The following is a 23,985-nucleotide window of genomic DNA, read 5'->3' on the forward strand; positions in this document are numbered from 1 at the left end:
CTGGCTACCGATTCTGTCTCATGAATTTATAGTTTTCTCAAGCGAATTTTCCTTTTGATATAAATAAAAAAGAATTCTGTCGTCAACTCAAATGCTGGACTGAACACCACAGTGCTTTACTAGGTCTGGTCGTATTGAAGGTGGCATGCCATTGTCTTTACCTTGTTATACATCACACCTCTGCTGGCTGGGACAGGAGTCTTTCCATTTAATTTCAAATAATGTTTACATCTTATTTATTTCACTTGATCAGGTGCTCAATTTAGCAGTTTTATACCTGCTACTGTCTCATTTTCTGTTTTCTTGAAATAAGTGAAAAAACAAAGAAGCAGATGCTTTTCTTCTTCTCTTGCTGGATGCCAAAGTGAGTGTTAAGTTACCTTGGTGTGGACTACATTAATTATCAATCTTATCAATTATTTTATATTTATGACATTGAAAACAATCACTTATGGGTGAAATTATTTAATTGGATGGATAAAAAAATCCACTCACCAAGCGGTGGAAGAACACACACATAAAAGACTGATGTGACTGGCAAGCTTTCGGAGCCAGTGGCTTCTCCTTCAGGCAGAATTGTTTAAGGGGAAGGGTGAAGGGTGAAGGAAAAGGACTAGCACCCCTGACCCACAGTTCTGGGTGACTTTCACAAAATCTACCCCTTTTCCAAAACCTCTTCAAGTCCTTTTCCTTCACCCTTCTTCCTTCCCCTACAACCCTTCTGCCTGAAGGAGAAGCCATGACTCCGAAAGCTTGCCAATCACAACAGTCTTTTATATGTGTGTTCTGCTGCCGTTTGGTGAGTAGATTTTTTTTATCTATACAGTTAAAAAAAATTATATTTATGTTGTTATATGCACAGCAGAAAGCATTATCCAACAAGGCAAAGGAAAGATTTCTTCTGTCAGTCAAATTTAAGTTGGATATGATAATCTGACATTTGAACAGACATACCCGTCCAAGTTAACAGGGGCACCACCCACAGTGTAACATGAATTCAAGTCATGATGCAAGTCAGGCATTTTTCATATTGGTAAGTCATTGCTAGACCTGGAAGTGGTGATATGTATGCAACGCAAAATATACAATAAATTTAACTACAGTCCTACAATGGACATTTAACTTTCCCAATAAAGTAGCCTGCATTTAAAGCACATATCCTTCTGACATGCTATGAAGAGCTCACAACGAAATGATTACTTTTATGGTGGCCTTGCTTGTGCTTCCAGTGACAATATCACGATCGTAATCAGGTACAACAATAAAGCAAGAAACTCTATAGCAGATGTCCCAATTAGTGCAACAATGAACAAAGTCAAATATCCAGTGACAATCTACAGCATGGGGAACTTCAACAGATAATGTTGAAACAGGAGTTAAATCAGCCAAAACTAGCAGTAAAAATACAGAAACATGATTCCAGAAAATGAAGACACACAAGCCAAATTAAGAAGATGGGTTACTGTATGCTGTTTACAGAATCTTTAGCTCAGGCATCTCCAATTGTTTGGCAGCATTGCAGACATTTAAAAAAAATGTCAAACATAATCCAATAACAAAGACAAAAGATTAATAGAATGTGGAAAACGAATATTAAGGGTTAACATCATGTTGTCCATGATATCATTACAGATGGAATTCAATCTTGGTGGGGGTATGGAAGGAATAGGCAATCGGCTACAAAGAAAACCACTTTAGTATTTGACTCCAGCTTTCAGTAACTATGGAAAACCTAAATTGGACAGGAAGACAATTTTAGCCTCATTCTTCTAGGGGCAAATCCAATTCTTTCGTCACTGTGCCTCTTCAGTCAGTAGCACAACAATGTTAAGGAACACAATAAGTAATACTACAGCCACAGAGTTGTTCTTGATGAATTTGTTGTATGTACTGTTCTTAGTGTGTTTGCCACATTAACACACTATGCTATCCTGACAAATACAGTGATGGTGATGGTTGCTGAAAGCTCTTATTTTCTTAGGGAATTAATGTGATAAGTACACCACAAACAGTTTCTGTAATAGGTTCTACTACAAAATACATGAATGGCAGAGGTACATTATGTGATCAAAAGTATCTGGACACCTGGCTGAAAATGACTTACAAGTTTGTGGCACCCTCCATCAATAATGCTGGAATTCAATATGGTGTTGGTCCACCCTTAGCCTTGATGACAGCTTCCACTCTCACAGGCATTCATTCAATCAGGTGCTGAAAGGTTTCTTGGAGAATGGCAGCCCATTCTTCACAGAGTGCTGCACTGAGGAGAGGTATCGATGTTGGTCAGTGAGGCCTGGCGCGAAGTCGTGTTCCAAAACATCCAAAAGGTGTTCTATAGGATTCACGTCAGGACTGTGTGCAGGCCAGTCCATTACAGGGATGTTATTGTCATGTAACCACTCTGCCACAGACCGTACATTATGAACAGGTGCTTGATTGTGTTAAAAGATGCAATTGCCATCCCTGAATTGTTCTTCAACACTGGGAAGCAAGAAGGTGTTTAAAACATCAATGTAGGCCTGTGTTGTGATAGTGTCACACAACAACAAAGGGTGCACGCCCCCTCCATGAAAAAACACAACCACTCCATAACACCACTGCCTTTGAATTTTACTGTAGGCACTACACATGCTGGCAAATGATATTCACCGGTCATTTAACATACCCACACCCTGCCACTTGATCGCCACGTTGTGCACTGTGATTAGTCACTCCAGACAATGTTTTCCCACTGTTCAATCATCCAATGTTTATGCTTTTTACACCTAGCAAGGAATCATTTGGCATTTACCAGCACGATGTGTGGCTTACAATCAGCCGCTTGACCACAAAATCCAAGGTTACTCACCTCCCACCTGTCATAGTACTTGCAGTGGATGCTGATGCAGTTTGGAATTCCTGTGTGGTGGTCTGGATAGATGTCTGCCTATTACACATTATGACCCTCTTCAACTTTTGGCAGTCTCTGTGAATCAACAGACGAGGTCAGCCTGTGTGCTTTTGTGCTGTATGTGTCCCTTCATGTTTCCACTTCACTATCACATCAGAAACAGTGGACCTATGGATATATAGGAGTGTGGAAATCTCGCATACAGACGTATGACACAAGTTACACCCCATCACCTGACCACGTTCAAAGTCTGTGAGTTCCGCAGAGTGTCCCATTCTGCTCTCTCATGATGTCTAATGACCACTGAGGTCGCTGATATGGAGTACCTGGCAGCAGGTGGCAGCACAATCCACCTAATATGAAAAATGTTTGTTTTTGGGGGTGTCTGGATACTTTTGAGCACATAGTGTATGTTCAATCTACATAATTTCTTTCGTAGTTACTATAAGTTCACAAGTAATTTAAACTATGTAATGGAGCAGTTTCTCTTACTATCAGTGGATATGAATTCTTAAAGTAAAGACTTCTAAACTGATTGAAATAAAACTTTTTAAGTTGACAGGCCATATTTTATTTCTTCCTTTGGGCTTATTGACTGCATCACACAACATTGGTCTTTCTCAGGAATTCTTCAAATGGACAAAGACGGTTGAAAGAGACAGTGTAATTGTTGGTATTATTATGTGCTATTTGATGTGACACAATGTACGGCTTCTTCACTTGTGTTTTTGACCTGATGACAGTCTGCCAAAATGCATTATCTGTATGACAAAATAAAGTGTAATGCACACAGACAATTTTGTATAAGTGCATTATGGTAGCAGACGTCTACAAAGAGTTCCTGCTTTGCATTATCAAGATAATGTAATGAACCTATAGATAGAAGGTTCTCCTTCATTTGTTAGGTCACTCCAGGCCAACTTGTCTATCCTCCAGGCCAAAGACACGTCTGGAGACGCACTGGACAGTGGTGGGATGCCAACCTGGCTGTCACCTGCCATACGGACCGATAACAAGGAGACATGTTGTGAGGCTGCAATTTCATTTCACAACAGGACTCCTTTGGTTTGTTATCCACAGTACCCTTAAAGCATAGCGGTACATCATTGATATTCTACACCCCGTTTGGGTGCCCTTCATGACGAGCCATCCTGGGCTCATACATTTCAGCAAGATAATGCGTGCGTGCGTGCGTGCGTACACACACACACACATACACACACACACACACACACACACACACACACACACACACACACACACACACAATATGACAGTTCTTACTGCCTGTCTTTGTGATTGCCAAACCCTACCTTGGCCAGCAAAGTTGCTAGATCTCTCCCCAACTGAGGACGTCTGGAGCATTTTGGGCAGGGCCCTCTGACCAAGTCATGATTTTACCAGTCTAACACACCAATTGGATGGAATTTGGCAAATTATCCCTCAGGAGGACAACCAACAACTCTATCAATCCACACCAAGGAAAATGACTGCTTGCGTAAGGCCCAGATGTGAACCAACACATTACTTACTTGCTCAATTTTTGAAGCTCTTTCTCTGGAATAAATCATCAGATTTTCTGAAATTGTAATAATTTTTTTGCCTGTACATATACATCACATTTACCGATTTTCATCCCATTCAGACAATTCCTTCGTGGCACGTCTTTTTGTCTTAGAGGTTAATTACTTACTTCCAGAATTTTCTAAGGTAAAGTGGGTTTCAAGAGTAAATCTTAAGCCAGTTTAAAGTCCTGTACCTCAAAAAACACATCTATACTTCTTCAGCTCTAACGGGCATTTGTTTCATGTGAGCTCTCTGTGAATAGTATTTAAATGACAAAAAAGAGAATGTTGTGTCATTGTTGGCTCTGCTGCAATGGATTCAATCTGTGTGTTCACTATTGATCAAAATATAAAACTGGTATCATCTGCCTGCAAATTTTTAGTGGGTTTCTACATTTGCAGTATAAAATCAAAAGACTACTTGCTTCACCATTGTGACACAGGCAAATAAAAAGCAGGAGTAAAACAAACTTTCTTCAGTGCACAAAGGGTGAATATCCTGGGGATATCACTCAGTTTAAACAGTGCATTCAAACCGATCAAGCTACACTAATTGAACAGCAACTAGCAACTGAATATTTTGTTGAAAAATTGTCAGACAGAGCTGCAAATCTTTCAATCCACCATTTTGTGTTAAAGTACTACACTGAATACCTGGAGGTTGTAACAGAAAACCTGAAACTCAATGAAGTAGTGGCACTGATGCATCTTACAGAAAACTATTTTTTGCTGTTTAGAATGCTTTTCAGGGTTGTCACTGGAAGAACAGCCAGACAATATTTAATCCCACTGTGACATATTCTGTTGTATTGATCAGTACCAGTGCAAAAACCTAAACACATGGAACTATTGCAGTGCATGGCTCTGTTCAGAGCTTAGTCTTTTTTCTCCCAAACTGATTTTTTTTCCTTTATTCAGTGATGGCTCTGCTGTCCAGCACAAGAGCTTTAATAACATTTCAGATTTTTCATGGATCAAATTCTCACACCGTATGATCTGTACTCATTTTGTGATGATGGTTAAATAAACATAGAGTTTGCATTTGCTGAAAAATCAGTTTGTATCTGCTTCCACAGTTGCTCAAACGATGGAAAAACCATCCTGCAGATTTGTATGGTATTCAGAAGAGTAAATTTTCAGGTGACACAAGTTTATTTTTAATGAAGCTGTATGATGCCAGTATTGAGCTAGCAAAAAGATTTTTCTGTTGCTTGCATTTACAATGACAAATGGTGGGTTGGAAATGTGTGTGATATCTTGTCTGAGTAGCAAGATGCACTGATAAATTTTATGCATCCTTCTGGACCATCACATTCTCTCCACTGCCATTAAGAAAAAATTCATGACCGTTTTCTGGGCAGCATCTTTAGGCTTCTCCTGCACAATACCACCTTGATGGTCCATCAGTAGAAGGACCTAGTTCCTCTTTGTTAAGTCCCCAAAACATAGTTTTTTTTTTTTAAAAAAAAAGCAGTACCCAGTGCCTGTTCACCGAATTTTTCTCCCTTAAGAAATACGGTGCCTCTGGGCTTAAGGGGTTCACCATGGATACATGATCTATCTGTCCATGCCTTTTTAAGTCTGTGGTTGCAAGACAGTTCAAAGATTCAGTCCAATCTGATAAGACTCAGATCCTCGCTGGGGTTATTAAACAGGCTGTACAGAGATACGAGAAGAAATTATTAAAAATGACAATAATTCTAATCAGACAGAGGGTGCGAAACTGGATGGTATCTGGATACCTGAAAACAAGAACCACTCTTCCATCATGGGTCAATCAAAATAGCTTATGGCAACAATTGATAACAGCCAAAAGCACTCCAGTTTTGTAAACATGTGATGTCCCGCATTTGTGCAGGAGCATGCAGAAACTAAATTCACCTCAGTCAGCAGTGAACCAGGGCATCTGTTAAACCCTCATACAAGGTTTCCTCAATAAATTCAGTTTACTATGGCAAAATAGCTTAGAATATTTAATAAGTACAGCAGTGTTCCATGTTGTGAAACTTTTTGGCAGATTAGAAGTGTGTGCCAGACAAGAAAAACATTCCCCTCTGCAACGTTTCTATTCACGGAACTACACAGGCATAAATAAATGACTGTGCACTTTCTTGTGTGATGTCTCCTTCATGAAATTTCCAATATCTTCATACACCTAATACAAATTGTGGGAAAAAGATAAAATTCAAGTTTTCTTAAGGAGATAGCTATATGTTTGTCCCTGCTGTAATGCATTCTTATAGAACACTGACTAGTAGTTTCTAATTTTATGTAACACATTATATTAGGTCTGTATCTCAGTTGCAGGCATTTACATTTTTTAATATCATCATCCAAGGTTTAATGTTTGTTTGGCTTAACATGTCATGAGAAAAGTGGGGGATAGGTTTTTTTATCTATTGCCATTTTTAAGTCCCTCTTTTCATTCTTTACAATTCAGACATGATACTTCATGGCACTCTCTGGTTATTGCAAATGACTGACATTTTGGGATTGTAGCAATTTTCATGACTGGCAATGAAGATGACACTTTATTAACTTCATGTCTACATAATTAATCTTATGGTCCTGTCCACTGCTCACTAGATCTTTCATTGATATATTTTCGTACTAATATTCTATTTATTAAGCTACATACTTCAGGCACACAACTTTGAACATGTTACTAAAAGTGATAGTTTCTGAAAAATTTTAATAAGTATGAGATCCCTAGATTATCAATACACCCCCCCCCCCCCCCCTTGTATTTGGCAACTACTGAAAATCCAATGCTATCCTTTTAAGAGGCCTTTTTGAATGCTACTTTATCATCACATTATAATATTATACCTTACATATAACAAAACTCTGAGAAATATTATAATTATCATACCTGGCATGTGGGAAATCATGAAGGAAATACACACATTAATTTATGTCACCAAATGTGTTATCCAAAGAAAAATGGCCAGAAAAAAATCCATCTTACTTCCTTCTGCTTCACCAATGAACCAGATTTAAAAATAGATGATTTATGACTCCAAAGTATTATTCATTTTTGATGTCCTTAAGTTTCTTTAGTTTACGTTTACACTTCAACATTGATTTCAACTCTTGGTCTTGACCAGTGCAATCACATGAAGACTTCTTTATCACTGTAAACAACATTTTACAGTATTTGATAATCATCTATATCTATGTGCCAAAGGCGGTATGTTACTGCAGTAATACTTATATTTATTACTCTCAACTCACTCTCTAAATCTACATCTACATTTATAGTCCGCAAGCCACCCAACGGTGTGTGGCAGAGGGCACTTTATGTGCCACTGTCATTACCTCCCTTTCCTGTTCCAGTCACGTATGGTTTGACTGCCGAAAAGCCTCCATGCAGGCTCGAATCTTTCCAATTTTACATTTGTGATCTCCTCGGGAGGTATAAGCAGGGGGAAGCAATATATTTGATACCTCATCCAAAAATGCACCCTCTTGAAACCTGGACAACAGCAAGCTACACTGTGATGCAGAGCGCCTCTCTTGCAGAGTCTGCCACTTGAGTTTGCTAAAAATCTCCATAACGCTATCACACTTACCAAATAACCCTGTGACGAAACGCGCCGCTCTTCTTTGGATCTTCTCTATCTCATCTGTCAACCCGAACTGGTACGGATCCCACACTGATGAGCAATACTCAAGTATAGGTCGAATGACTGTTTTGTAAGCCACCTCCTTTGTTGATGGACTACATTTTCTAACGACTCTCCCAATGAATCTCAACCTGGTACCTGCCTTACCAACAATTAATTTTATATGATCATTCCACTTCAAATTGTTCCGTACACATTATCCCAGATATTTTACAGAAGTAACTGCTACCAGTGTTTGTACCGCTATCATATAATCATACAATAAAGGATCCTTCTTTCTGTGTATTCGCAATGCATTACATTTGTCTTTGTTAAGGGGCAGTTGCCACTCCCTGCACCAAGTGCCTATCCGCTGCAGATCTTCCTGCATTTCGCTGCAATTTTCTAATGCTGCAACTTCTCTGCATACTACAGCATCATCCGCAAAAAGCCACATGGAGCTTCCGACACTATCTACTAGGTCATTTATGTGTATTGTGAAAAGCAATGGTCTCATAACACTCCCCTGTGGCACGCCAGAGGTTACTTTAACGTCCGTAGACGTCTCTCCATTGAGAACAACATGCTATGTTCTGTTTGCTAAAAACTCTTCAATCCAGCCACACAGCCGGTCTGGTATTCCGTATGCTCTTACTTTGTTTATCAGGCGACAGTGCGGAACTGTATCAAACACCTTCCGGAAGTCAAGGAAAATGGCATCTACCTGGGAGCCTGTATCTAATATTTTCTGGGTCTCATGAACAAATAAAGCGAGTTGTGTCTCACATGATCTCTGTTTCCAGAATCCATGTTGATTCCTACAGAGTAGATTCTGGGTTTCCAGAAATAACATGATACGCGAGCAAAAAACATGTTCTAAAATTCTACAACAGCTCGATGTCAGAGATATAGGCCTATAGTTTTTCGCATCTGCTCGATGACCCTTCTTGAAAACTGAAACTACCTGTGCTCTTTTCTAATCATTTGGAACCTTCCGTTCCTCTAAAGACTTGCGGTACACGGCTGTTAGAAGGGGGTCAAGTTCTTTCGCGTACTGTGTGTAGAATCGAATTGGTATCCTGTCAGGTCCAGTGGACTTTCCTCTGTTGAGTGATTTCAGTTGCTTTCCTATTCCTTGGACACTTATTTCGATGTCAGACATTTTTTCGTTCGTGCAAGGGTTTAGAGAAGGAACTGCAGTGCGGTCTGCCTCTGTGAAACAGCTTTGGAAAAAGGTGTTTAGTATTTCAGCTTTACAGGTGTCATCTGTTTCAATGCCATTATCATCCCAGAGTGTCTGGATATGCTGTTTCGATCCACTTACTGGTTTAACCTAAGACCAAAACTTCCTAGGATTTTCTGTCAAGTCGGTACATAGAATTTTACTTTCGAATTCACTGAACGCTTCATGCATAGCCCTCCTTATGCTAACTTTGACATCGTTTGGCTTCTGTTTGTCTGAGAGGTTTTTGCTGCATTTAAATTTGCAGTGAAGCTCTCTCTGCTTTCGCAGTAGTTTCCTAACTTTGTTGTTGAACCACAGTGGGTTTTTCCCGCCCCTGACAGTTTTACTCGGCACGTACCTGTCTAACACGCATTTTACGATTGCCTTGAACTTTTTCCATAAACACTCAACATCGTCAGTGTCGGAACAGACATTTTCGTTTTGATCTGTTAGGCAGTCTGAAATCTGCCTCCTATTACTCTTGCTAAACAGATAAACCTTCCTCCCTATTTTTATATTCCTGTTTACTTCCATATTCAGGGATGTTGCAACGGCCTTATGATCACTGACTCCCTGTTCTGTGCTTACAAAGTTGAAAAGATTGGGTCTGTTTGTTATCAGTAGGTCCAAGGTGTTATCTCCACGAGTCGGTTCTCTATTTAATTGCTCGAGGTAATTTTCAGATAGTGCACTCAGTATAATGTCATTCGATGTTCTGTCCCTACCACCTGTCCTAAACATCTGAGTGTCCCAGTCTATATCTGATAAATTGAAATCTCCACCTAAGACTAACATGCTGACGAAATTTATATGAAATATATTCCAGATTTTCTCTCAGTTGTTCTTCCACTAATGCTGCTCAGTCGGGAGGTCGGTAAAAGGAGCCATTTAATAATCTAACTCGGTTGTTGAGTATAACCTCTACCAATAATAATTCACAGGAACTATCCACTTCTATTTCACTACAGGATAAACTACTACTAACAGCGACAAACACGCCACCACCGGTTGCATGCAATCTATCCTTGCTAAACACCGTCTGTGCCTTTGTAAACATTCCGGCAGAATATATCTCTGGCTTCAGCCAGTTTTCTGTACCTTTAACAATTTCAGTTTCGGTGCTTTCTATCAGCGCTTGAAGTTCCGGTACTTTACCAACGCAGCTTCCACAGTTTACAATTACAATACCGATTGCTGTTTGGTCACCGCATGTCCTGACTTTTCCCCGCATCCTTTGAGGCTGTTGCCCTTTCTGTACTTGCCCGAGGCTATCTAACCTAAAAAACCGCCCAGTCCACACCACACAACCCCTGCTACCCGTGTAGCTGCCTGTTGTGTGTAGTGGACTCTTGACCTATCCAGCAGAACCCGAAACCCCACCACCCTATGGCACAAGTCAAGGAATCTGCAGCCCACACGGTTGCAGAACCGTCTCAGCCTCTGATTCAGACCATCCACTCGGCTCTGTACCAAAGGTCTGCAGTCAGTCCTGTCGACGATGCTGCAGATGGTGAGCTCTGCTTTCATCCCGCTAGCGAGACTGGCAGTCTTCACCAAATCAGATAGCCGCCGGAAGCCAGAGAGGATTTCCTCCGATCCATAGTGACCCACATCACTGGTGCCGACATGAGCGACCACCTGCAGATGGGTGCACCCTGTACCCTTCATGACATCTGGAAGGACCCTTTCCACATCTGGAATGACTCCCCCCCTGGTATGCACACGGAGTGCACATTGGTTTTCTTCCCCTCCCTTGCAGCCATATCCCTAGAGGGCCCCATTATGCGCCTGACGTTGGAGCTCCCAACTACCAGTAAGCCCACCCTCTGCGACCGCCCGGATCTTGCAGACTGATGGGCAACCTCTGGAACAGGACAAGCAGCCATTTCTGGCCGAAGATCAGTATCAGCCGGAGACAGACAAACTGGAGAGGCCTTCCGTTCAGCCCTCTGGAATGTCTTTTGCCCCCTGCCACATCTTGAGACGACCTCCCACTCTACCACGGCTGAGGGGTCAGCCTCAATGTGGGCAGTATCCCTGGCAGCCACAGCCATAGTCTGATTGGGGGATGCGTGGGACGAGCTGGCCAACCCCAACAAACCCCCGTCCGGAACCCCACAGTGATGCCCATTGGCAACAGCTTCAAACTGTGTGACTGAAGCCAACACTGCCTGAAGCTGGGAGCGAAGCGATGCCACCTCAGCCCGCATCCGAACACAGCAATCACACTCCCTATCTATGCTAAATACTGTTGTGCAAAGAACGTCTGAACTAATCTACAGAGAGCACAAACAATTCAACACAGAATTTAAATAGTTACAAAAATACAAGACTGCCTAGTAAATGCAGTAATGCTGCTACTTGCACACTGCTGACACACTGCTCGGCGGCAGAAGGCTAACTGTGCTGTCAGTAACGTAAAAAGACTATTTGAAAGAAATAAACAAATAACAGACGACTACGCGACTTTACACATCATTGTTGTTGTTGTGGTCTTCAGTCCTGAGACTGGTTTGATGCAGCTCTCCATGCTACTCTATCCTGTGCAAGCTTCTTCATCTCCCAGTACCTACTGCAACCTACATCCTTCTGAATCTGCTTAGTGTATTCATCTCTTGGTCTCCCTCTACGATTTTTACCCTCCACGCTGCCCTCCAATGCTAAATTTGTGATCCCTTGATGCCTCAAAACATGTCCTACCAACCGATCCCTTCTTCTAGTCAAGTTGTGCCACAAACTTCTCTTCTCCCCAATCCTATTCAATACCTCCTCATTAGTTACGTGATCTACCCACCTTATCTTCAGCATTCTTCTGTAGCACCACATTTCAAAAGCTTCTATTCTCTTCTTGTCCATACAAGTTATAGTCCATGTTTCACTTCCATACATGGCTACACTCCATACAAATACTTTCAGAAACCACTTCCTGACACTTAAATCTATACTCGATGTTAACAAATTTCTCTTCTTCAGAAACGATTTCCTTGCCATTGCCAGTCTACATTTTATATCCTCTCTACTTCGACCATCATCAGTTATTTTGCTCCCCAAATAGCAAAACTCCTTTACTACTTTAAGTGTCTCATTTCCTAATCTAATTCCCTCAGCATCACCCGACTTAATACAACTACATTCCATTATCCTTGTTTTGCTTTTGTTGATGTTCATCTGATACCCTCCTTTCAAGACACTGTCCATTCTGTTCAACTGCTCTTCCAAGTCCTTTGCTGTCTCTGACAGAATTACAATGTCATCGGCGAACCTCAAAGTTTTTATTTCTTCTCCATGGATTTCAATACCTACTCCGAACTTTTTTTTTGTTTCCTTTACTGCTTGCTCAATATACAGATTGAATAACATTGGGGTAGGCTACAACAATGTCTCACTCCCTTCCCAACCACTGCTTCCCTTTCATACCCCTCAACTCTTATAACTGCCATCTGGTTTCTGTACAAATTGTAAATAGCCTTTTGCTCCCTGTATTTTACCCCTGCTACCTTTAGAATGTGAAAGAGTATTCCAGTCAACATTGTCAAAAGCTTTCTCTAAGTCTACAAATGCTAGAAACGTAGGTTTGACTTTTCTTAATCTTTCTTCTAAGATAAGTCGTAAGGTTAGTATTGCCTCACGTGTTCCAACATTTCTACGGAATCCAAACTGATCTTCCCCGAGGTCCGCTTCTACCAGTTTTTCCATTCGTCTGTAAAGAATTCGCGTTAGTATTCTGACTTATTAAACTGATAGTTCGGTAATTTTCACATCTGTCAACACCTGCCTTCTTTGGGATTGGAATTATTATATTCTTCTTGAAGTCTGAGGGTATTTCACCTGTTTCATACATCTTGCTCACCAGATGGTAGAGTTTTGTCAGGACTGGCTCTCCCAAGGCCGTCAGTAGTTCTAATGGAATGTTGTCTACTCCCGGGGCCTTGTTTCGACTCAGGTCTTTCAGTGCTCTGTCAAACTCTTCACGCAGTATCGTATCTCCCATTTCATCTTCATCTACATCCTCTTCCATTTCCATAATATTGTCCTCAAGTTCATCACCCTCGTATAATCGCTCTATATACTCCTTCCATCTTTCTGCCTTCCCTTCTTTGCTTAGAACTGGGTTGCCATCTGAGCTCTTGATATTCATACAAGTGGTTCTCTTCTCTCCAAAGGTCTCTTTAATTTTCCTGTAGGCAGTATCTATCTTACCCCTAGTGAGACAAGCCTCTACATCCTTACATTTGTCCTCTAGCCATCCCTGCTTAGCCATTTTGCACTTCCTGTCAATCTTATTTTTGAGACTTTGTATTCCTTTTTGCCTGCTTCATTTACTGCATTTTTATATTTTCTCCTTTCATCAATTAAATTCAATATTTCTTCTGTTACCCAAGGATTTCTATTAGCCCTCGTCTCTTTACCTACTTGATCGTCTGCTGCTTTCACTACTTCATCCCTCAGAGCTACCCATTCTTCTTCTACTGTATTTCTTTCCCCCATTCCTGTCAATTGTTCCCTTATGCTCTCCCTGAAACTCTCTACAACCTCTCGTTCTTTCAGTTTATCCAGGTCCCATCTCCTTAAATTCCCACCTTTTTGCAGTTTCTTCAGTTTCAATCTGCAGTTCATAACCAAGAGATTGTGGTCAGAATCCATATCTGCCCCTGGAAATGTCTTACAATTTAAAACCTGGTTCCTAAATCTCTGTCTTACCATTATATAATCTATCTGATACCTTTTAGTATCTCCAGGATTCTTCCAGGTATACAACCTTCTTTTATGATTCTTGAGCCAAGTGTTAGCTATGATTAAGTTATGCTCTGTGCAAAATTCTACAAGGCGGCTTCCTCTTTCATTTCTTCCCCCCCAATCCATATTCACCTAATATGTTTCCTTCTCTCCCTTTTCCTACTGATGAATTCCAGTCACCCATGACAATTAAATTTTCATCTCCCTTCACTGCCTGAATAATTTCTTTTATCTCATCATACATTTCATCAATTTCTTCATCATCTGCAGAGCTAGTTGGCATATAAACTTGTACTATTGTAGTCGGCATGGGCTGCGTTCACTATGCTGTTTGTAGTAGCTTACTCGCACTCCTATTTTTTTTATTCATTATTAAACCTACTCCTGCATTACCCCTATTTGATTTTGTATTTATAGCCCTGTAATCACCTGACCCAAAGTCTTGTTCCTCCTGCCACCGAACTTCACTAATTCCCACTATATCTAACTTTAACCTATCCATTTCCCTTTTTAAATTTTCTAACCTACCTGCCCGATTAAGGGATCTGACATTCCACGCTCCGATCCGTAGAATGCCAGTTTTCTTTCTCCTGAGAACGACGTCCTCTTGAGTATTCCCCTCCCGGAGATCCGAATGGGGGACTATTTTACCCAAGAGGACGCCATCATCATTTAATCATACAGTAAAGCTGCATGTCCTCGGGAAAAGTTACGGCTGTAGTTTCCCCTTGCTTTCAGCCGTTCGCAGTACCAGCACAGCAAGGCCGTTTTGGTTAATGTTACAAGGCCAGATCAGTCAATCATCCAGACTGTTGCCCCTGCAACTACTGAAAAGGCTGCTGCCCCTCTTCAGGAACCACATGTTTGTCTGGCCTCTCAACAGATACCCCTCCATTGTGGTTGCACCTACGGTACGGCCATCTGTATCGCTGTGGCACGCAAGCCTCCCCACCAATGGCAAGGTCCAAGGGTTATGGGGGGCTTTACACATCACAGATATTAAAATGCAAATCTGCCCCTGCTAAATACGAAACTACACAATGATTTGGCGGATTTACCTGAACAAGTGTGCTAAGAACAATCAAACAAATTTCCAACTTGACTACAACACTTGTATGAACGCTAAATAAGCCACTTGCTGCTACTTGCGCACTGCTGACACACACTCAGTTGGGGCACATAAAAAGGAAGTCGCTGAGAGTTTTCTCACCTTTAAATACAGTTAGCACTTGTTCCATGAATCAATGTTAACCTGGCCAAAATACAGATTGTCTGTTTCCTTGTGAGCACTTACGGAGTTACATCACAGGAAAATTTAACTGAGAAAATTGTTTAGTTATAAGGACGCAGAGTGGCTGGACAGTAGTAAGAGACATGTTAAATACCAGTGACAGAAACACTATAAAAACAGCACAGAAAACTTTTCAAGCATTCAGAACTTTTGTGTTCTTTTGTCAGAGAGGAGAAGGTAGATTGGTTGGGGAAGGTTGCATCAGAGGAACAGGCCAACCAGATCCAAAGTTGAGAGAGATCCAACTCCCCTTCCTCCTTGCATGCACTATGTTGGTCCAACAACCTGCATGTCAGCTGTTTGCCCATCCCCTGCCAAAGTATGCCCGTCAGTGCCTCCCTGCCCGCTAGTGCACAATGTGAGCTGAAACGGGCTGATTTACAATGAAAGAAAATCCAGTTTTCACCATTCTATTAACTTTGTAAAGTCTTTTAATCAACTAATTCTTTGTGATCATCCCAAATATTGTTTACAGAAATTACACACGAGAGATTTATGAAGTTAAGAGTTACCAATGTTAAGAGACTCCACATATCAAAGTCTACAAGATTAATATAGGTGGAGGAGGGTATGGGGGAAGGAGCGGGAGAGGGAGTGGATGTTGTAGAGGGAGGCGGGCGTGTGTTAGAAGGAGGAGGGGGGGTGGTAGAGGGAGGGGGGGTGGTAGAGGGAGGGGGGGGGGTGGTAGAGGGAGGGGGGGGGGGTGGTAGAGGGAGGGGGGGTGGTAGAGGGAGGGGGGGTGGTAGAGGGAGGGGGGGTGGTAGAGGGAGGGGGGGTGGTAGAGGGAGGGGGGGTGGTAGAGGGAGGGGGGGTGGTAGAGGGAGGGGGGGTGGTAGAGGGAGGGGGGGTGGTAGAGGGAGGGGGGGTGGTAGAGGGAGGGGGGGTGGTAGAGGGAGGGGGGGTGGTAGAGGGAGGGGGGGTGGTAGAGGGAGGGGGGGTGGTAGAGGGAGGGGGGGTGGTAGAGGGAGGGGGGGTGGTAGAGGGAGGGGGGGTGGTAGAGGGAGGGGGGGTGGTAGAGGGAGGGGGGGTGGTAGAGGGAGGGGGGGTGGTAGAGGGAGGGGGGGTGGTAGAGGGAGGGGGGGTGGTAGAGGGAGGGGGGTGGTAGAGGGAGGGGGGGTGGTAGAGGGAGGGGGGGTGGTAGAGGGAGGGGGGGTGGTAGAGGGAGGGGGGGTGGTAGAGGGAAGGGGGTGGTAGAGGGAAGGGGGTGGTAGAGGGAAGGGGGTGGTAGAGGGAAGGGGGTGGTAGAGGGAAGGGGGTGGTAGAGGGAAGGGGGTGGTAGAGGGAGTGGGAGAGTGAGGGGTCATGGTAAGGGGAGGGGAAGTGGATGGGAAGTGTTGGGTAATGATGAGGAGGGGTGGGAGAAGGGAGGGGATGGGAGCGGGTGGGAATGGTGGAGGAGTGGAAGGAAGGGGAGGCGGAAGAAGAGGCTGGAAGAGGGATTGGAGATAGGGGGATGCTGGCTAGTGGTTTGGAGGGAGACTGCCAGTTTTTCAGCTAGGAATGCAGGAGATGGAGGTGACAGGTGTAACAGCTTGGCATAAAATGCACTGCTGTAGGAGCTGGTGGAGAGCTTCACATGCTGAAGGTGATGTGGGGATAATAAATGCGAGGGGGTGACAGGATGAAGTGGAAATTGTTGGGCAGAGGGGGCACCCCGTTTCCCACCTCCCTCTCGCTCTACCCACCACACTTGACACCACCCCCACCACAACCAGACCATCTGCCAAAATGCAGCATTGACACTTACAGTCTAGCTGGCACTATGTAGGGGCATAGGCAGTCGGGCGAGCAGGAACACGCATGCTGGTGTGTGTGTGTGTGTGTGTGTGTGTGTGTGTGTGTGTGTGTGTGTGTGGTGTTTTTACTTTAGGTTGTAAAAGAATTACTCCGAAGTGAGAGTAAAGAAGGTTTTTCTATGCTTTGGTTACGAACAGTGTAGAATATTATGTCAAATTATATTTTTCTATTGGTAATATACAAATAATGTGATCAATATCCCCACAAAAAAAAATGTTTGTTCACTTACAAAATGAGCACAGTTTCTGGGCTTGTACGTACGAATTACGATTTAAACATTGTGACCACATTCTCAGAGTAAATATCATCATCTTGGAATTGTTTGTACTCAGTAAACATCTTTGGCTAGGAGCTTTATTGCAGTACATTACTCTATTAACAACTTTGTGACATGGCAGATCATCAGCACACCTTTCAATGCTTACTGTGCACAGATAACAGAACTACAACAAAAAAAAATTCTGACAGACTACTAGTACACAGTCAGGATTCACTCAGAGGTGTGACGCTGATTAAATCTCAAACATTTACAAAAGATCTTGTTTGAGTAACTGTTGTTTCAGTTATTGAGGCAATAATATCCACTGAGACAATAATACCCAAATGTGAATTAGAGTAAATCAGAAAAAAATTTAATAACACCAATATCTCCCACTGGTGATTACATAATGATTAAGATTAGCAGATTAGACAACCTGGATAATATTTGCCAATAGTATTCAAATGCGATTTATCAAAATGTCAAGATGATGATATACTGCTAACAAGCAAAGAACAAAGCCTATATAAAGTTTCTTAACAGATATACAGCAATTTGTTTCATCAAATGACTAATAATAAAACCCGAAAACAAGCACTGTGTACCGCAAGTGTAACAAAGCTGTCACCCTACAAGATGTAAATCTTTACAGTGTGACAGGAAACAATCTGTGTAGACCTTGCTTGATAATACAGAAGTCACATGAGTAAAATAACGATGAACTACAACTGATTGACTCCAGGAAAATGAAAACAAGGCTATTTTTTTGATTTTACTAATCTGTACACAAACAAACATACAAATTATCTATTGAAATGATCACACACTCAGACTGCTAAATGCTGGCAGGTAAGTAGTGAAAAGAACCATCTGGGAAACGAAAAAGCAATTAAGGATGATCTAAAAAAAAATTTGCAGACAGTTGAACATGAATATTAACAACATTTTAGCCATTGAAGCATCCACTGACCAACTGATGCAATGGGATCCGTCTATGTTCCAAATGCCGCTGGAAAACAAAGAAATGTGTCACAGTACAATAACATCAAAGTATGTGAACACAACACAATATGTAAGTATCAGTTTAGCTACAACAATCAAAAACTTACTGCACTATTCAACGTCATCTGAAAGGAAATATAAAATAATTCTTGGGGGAAGCACTAACTCCAGCTCATTCAAACATTGGCAAAATGTAGCTTATATGAAAGACAAGTGGCCCATTATTCAAAGTTATTCAAGTCTAAAGGAACTCTACCAAATCTGACAAAGAAGTTCTGAACATTTTGAATATACACAATCAGATTCAAAACAGGTTAATTCAATTAACATAAAATTGTCTTTGCAAGCACTCTTTTCTTCCAACCAAAGTGCATGCATTTCGCAACACAATGCTCTGCTTACAGAACCTTGAAAGCTTCATAGGAAATTAAAATCATGATGTGTATGTTCACTCTACTGTCCGATTACACTATTCACTATGAGAAACCATCCAGAACAACCACATGAGAAATAAATGTGTAAAACAGTAAGAAAAGCAGAAGCCTAGCTCAGAAACATTAAAAAAATCTTGAAGGAAAGAGGGGGGGGGAGGGGGTGAGTGAGATTATATAGAGATAGAGAGAGAGAGAGAGAGAGAGAGAGAGAGAGAGAGAGAAGGGGGGGACGGAGAGGGGGGGGACGGAGAGGGGGGGACGGAGAGGGGGGGGACGGAGAGGGGGGGGACGGAGAGGGGGGGGACGGAGAGGGGGGGGACGGAGAGGGGGGGGACGGAGAGGGGGGGGACGGAGAGGGGGGGGACGGAGAGGGGGGGACGGAGAGGGGGGGACGGAGAGGGGGGGACGGAGAGGGGGGGACGGAGAGGGGGGGACGGAGAGGGGGGGACGGAGAGGGGGGGACGGAGAGGGGGGGACGGAGAGGGGGGGACGGAGAGGGGGGGACCAGAGAGGGGGGGAACAGAGAGGGGGGAACAGAGAGGGGGGGAACAGAGAGGGGGGGAACAGAGAGGGGGGCGGAGAGGGGGGGACGGAGAGGGGGGACGGAGAAGGGGGACGGAGAGGGGGGGACGGAGAGGGGGGACGGAGAGGGGGGGACGGAGAGGGGGGGACGGAGAGGGGGGGACGGAGAGGGGGGGGGACGGAGAGGGGGGGGACGGAGAGGGGGGGGACGGAGAGGGGGGGGACGGAGAGGGGGGGACGGAGAGGGGGGGACGGAGAGGGGGCGACGGAGAGGGGGGGACGGAGAGGGGGGGGACGGAGAGGGGGGGACGGAGAGGGGGGGGACGGAGAGGGGGGGGGACGGAGAGGGGGGGGACGGAGAGGGGGGGGACGGAGAGGGGGGGGGACGGAGAGGGGGGGGGACGGAGAGGGGGGGACGGAGAGGGGGGGACGGAGAGGGGGGGACGGAGAGGGGGGGACGGAGAGGGGGGGGACGGAGAGGGGGGGGACGGAGAGGGGGGGACGGAGAGGGGGGGGACGGAGAGGGGGGGGACGGAGAGGGGGGGGACGGAGAGGGGGAGGACGGAGACATTCAGCACATTTTGAATATACAGAAACAGATTCAAGACATGTTAATTCAATTAACATAAAATTGTCTTGCAAGCACTCATTTATCTTCAAACCAAAGTGCATGCATTCCACAACACAATGCTCTGTTTATAGAACCTTGAAAGCTTCCTAGGAAATTAAAATCATGTGTACATTCACTTTACTGTCCGATTACATTATTTACTATGAGAAATCATCCAGAACAACCTCAAGTGGAATGACTGCATAAAACAGTAAGAAAAGCAGATGCCTAGCTCCGATTCATTCAAAAAATCTTGAAGGGAAAAAGGGGGATGGGGAGGGGGGAGCAAGAGTGAGTTGATGCCCATCACAAAGAAGTACACTGTTGAAATTATGAGAGGGTACGTTCCAAGAAGAGTCAGGCAACATCTTACTTCCTCTCAAATGTATCTCACAGAACGATAACAATGAGGGAATTAAAACAATTAGAGCTCATATGGAGATTTATAGGGAGTGCAAATGACGATGGTACTACAAGTATGCTCTGTCAAATATCATATGGTGGCTTGCAGTGTACATACATTATAGTAAAAATAGTCATAGTTTCTGAAGAACAAGCGAAGCACAAAATCAGAGCCAAGGATAATTAGTGGCTCACACATTTATTTTGCACATGGTTGTTTCAATCAAGCCATCTTAATAGCTTTCAGCAAACACAATTAGGAAAACCCTAAGAACTTACTCATAAACACACACTTGGCTCGTATTACCTCGATTTTGTCAACTCTTAGCCTTAATTTTGCTACCCACTTTTGTCTAGACAACCATCCACATTACTGATTGGAAGTATAGTGTAATAACATTCCTCAAAATACACCAACTCAAATAGTGCTCCCATTCACACGTATATCCATCCAACTACTACCGGTAAATTAAGCACTTGTTGTTGAACACAGAACCATTCGTTGATGGACAGTAATAACTATAAGCATTTTTAAGAGTCCACCGGATGACAAATTGGACACTTGGCATGTTAAAGCCAAATGTGTCCTGACAAATGGCAACAAATATGATAAGAGGTGGATGAGCATTTGGGGGGAGGGAGGTGGGGTGGGGTGACGGGTAGCTGTTTGGGGATATAAACCATATACAGTCTACACTGCAATGGAATAGAGGATGGAGGGAGTACACATCTAACTCATTATGCATGGCCAACATGACAGAGTGACAAAAATGAATACTGTCTTCCAAAATACAAAACTTCATCTTGTGAAGAAAGTAGTGGATTTTGTACACTGTCATCTGTATATAGCAACCTACCTGCTTACCAGAGTCAAGTTTTGTTCTCCCTCCCTTTACATTTTTTACCCCCACCCCCACATACTACCCTTCACAACCAAATTGACTATTCCTTGATGTCCTTTGAAGGATGGCCATTTAAATGAATGTGTGGTAGTTGCTGTGGAACAATTGTGCCCATCTCAAGTAGAGCATTTTTGGATGATGCCATTATCTAACATGATGATTATGCATTGGATGCAGGTAAAGGTAGACAATATCTAGAGCCAGCTTGCAAATATTTATAAAATTTTTGCAGCACATTCTCTAGCTCTGGACAAAAGTGTTGGCATCATGGGCACAGCAAGGTGCAAGAGGAGATCCTTGATGTGATAGCCACAAAGAACATAAAAACTGAAAGTGACATTTTAAGCTGTATTGAAGAAAGTGTGGAAAATACAAGACTGTCGTGGACTTCTGTAGTTTGTTTCTACAGACAGTGTGCCAGCAATGACAGAAAAGAAATAAGGGTTCATTCCAATGCTGAATCAGAAAATGCAAAAGCTCTCTCTACTGAATGAAATCAGGGTTGCTCACTGCATGATTCACCAACAGATCTTACATGCAAAGAGAGTTAATCCAAAAAATACGATGAATGGGGGTGTTCGTACAACCATTATTTAAGGAAGCATAGTCTACAACATAGGCAATTTAAAAACTTTCTTGAGGATCTTGAGAGCCAATGTGGTAGCCTACCTTACTACAATGGAGTTTGCTGGCTTAGTCGTGGTGAATTATTAAATCAATTTTTTTGTCTATTACATGAGATAAATATGTTCATAGAAATAAATAACGCGTGTTCATGGATTGAAAGAGCCCTTATAGTAAAGTGATCTTGCCATCTTAGCAGATTTAATTAGTCATCTGAATGCTCTCAACATTTCACTGCAGGATAAGGATCTGCTGATTACTCATTTCATTGACCGAATACAAGCTTTTAAAATGAAATTGACATGCTGGGTGAGCCAGCCGGAAAAAGGAAATCTAGCTCATTTTCCTAAATTATCGTCTGTGCAAGATGCGGTTGTTCACAGAGTCATTCAATGTTAACCACATATTTTAGTTTCCCTTAACAAAGAGAGTGAGCAACGTTTACAAGATCCAGTGGCACTAAAAGTGATTTTGATCTGTTCTCCTCGCCACATTCAGCGAGTGTTGAAGAGACTCATCCTGAACTACAACTAGAAATTATTGACCTGCAGTGTAACAGAATACAAAGACAAATTTCAGAACAAGAAAAAAATTTTGGAATTCTACAGAAACTTCCCTCCAGATAGATTTCCTTATTTCCACAGACTGGTGGCTACAATAATATCAGTGTTGAGTTTCAAGAATGTTTGTGAACAATTGTCCTCTGCAATGAAAAGTAATAAGACACACCTGAAAAACTTGCTGTCTGGCCATAATCTAAACTGCACACTGCATATTCAATGCACAAGAACAATTATTCTGAACATAGAAGCAATTGTTAAGGGAGAAAAGTGCAAGACAACCAAGTATCCTACCCTTAATGACTTCATCTTTGTATAACAGCTCACAAAGTACATTACAAAAAAAAATGAAGTATGCATTAATAAAATTATGTAGCATGTGTATATTTTTGTTTATTGTTTCATTTGTAGTAATAATAATTCACACAGTGCCGTTGGCCATGGATTTTAACTGACTGACGAACATGAGGCGGCAGCTGTTCTGTCCCCCCATTTGGCCTGGCCTTCTCTGCTCTGTGCTCCCCAAGCTCCATGCTCACACCCTGCTGCTCACAACGTGCTCCATGAACACATTTGTTGTGAAGCCAAGCTTTACAGCTAGACTTTGCTGCTGTCAAAAAAATTTGTTCAAGTTCACTGCAACCATTTCAGGTTTCTTTACAATACTGTCATCTTGTTTAATTTCTGTGTGTATCACAAGTTGCCCATTTTTCTGTCAATTCCCCTTTTTGTCACATTCTTAGGTTTATTTATTTTCTTCTTTAGGGTGCTTCAGGAAGTTTTCTGCCATTTCTTTGAGGTATTGCCAGTTCTGAGACAACTATATATAATCCTCTTTGCTCTGCAAGATTTTTTTATCCCCATAGTGAGCCACATTTTCTTGTTAGCACCTACATAACTGTTTCTAATGACTGTTTTGGGGAAAGGTAGCATCAAAGAGAGATAAATCCATTTAAAATTGATTACACTTTTCATTTACACCTGTTTCGCTGAAAACTTGACTCCAGTGTATCTCTTGCACACTGTAGTTGAAATTTTTAATGGTTTTTATCATTTATTGTCCTAAAATGATTTTCAAGAATGCACAGAACTGTTGCACAGATATGTCGGTGAGCGTAAACAATTGACCACCATGGTCAAAAGCCCATTGACAATTTGATGTACACTGACACTGTTGATTTTTTACTCATCTATAAATATATTGCCCATCAGACTGTCATTTATCAGTATCCGTGGTCAGAAAATGTACTACTGTCATAAAGGTACAAAAACTCATTGGAATGAGTGACTATTCCATCAGTTCTTTGTAGAATACTTTATACATTATGAACAAAAACACACACAACACTGGTGCAATATTCTACAATATTTATTTTTTGTTTTGAAAACCAGTTTTCAGCTGTTACACCACCATCAGGCACAAAGATAAGGATGTTGTGGTGCAATGAAATTTTGTTGGATCAAAGATTTTGAACTACAGCTCTACAGAGTATTTCCATTTCCTGAGATGAACAATTTGAAAATTAGATTTAGGAATAAAACAAGAGGAATTATTTCAGT

At 42.4% G+C, this 23,985-nt stretch overlaps 1 protein-coding gene across 3 annotated transcripts in view; it reads right to left on the reverse strand.

Moving 5' to 3' along the window:
* LOC124776692 (MICOS complex subunit MIC27) overlaps positions 1–23,985 on the reverse strand; it is a 61,856-nt gene that overhangs the window by 13,873 nt on the left and 23,998 nt on the right. The window lies entirely within an intron of this gene.

Source organism: Schistocerca piceifrons, chromosome 2 (assembly GCF_021461385.2).
Source record: "Schistocerca piceifrons isolate TAMUIC-IGC-003096 chromosome 2, iqSchPice1.1, whole genome shotgun sequence".
NCBI classification, from domain to species: Eukaryota; Metazoa; Arthropoda; class Insecta; order Orthoptera; family Acrididae; genus Schistocerca; species Schistocerca piceifrons.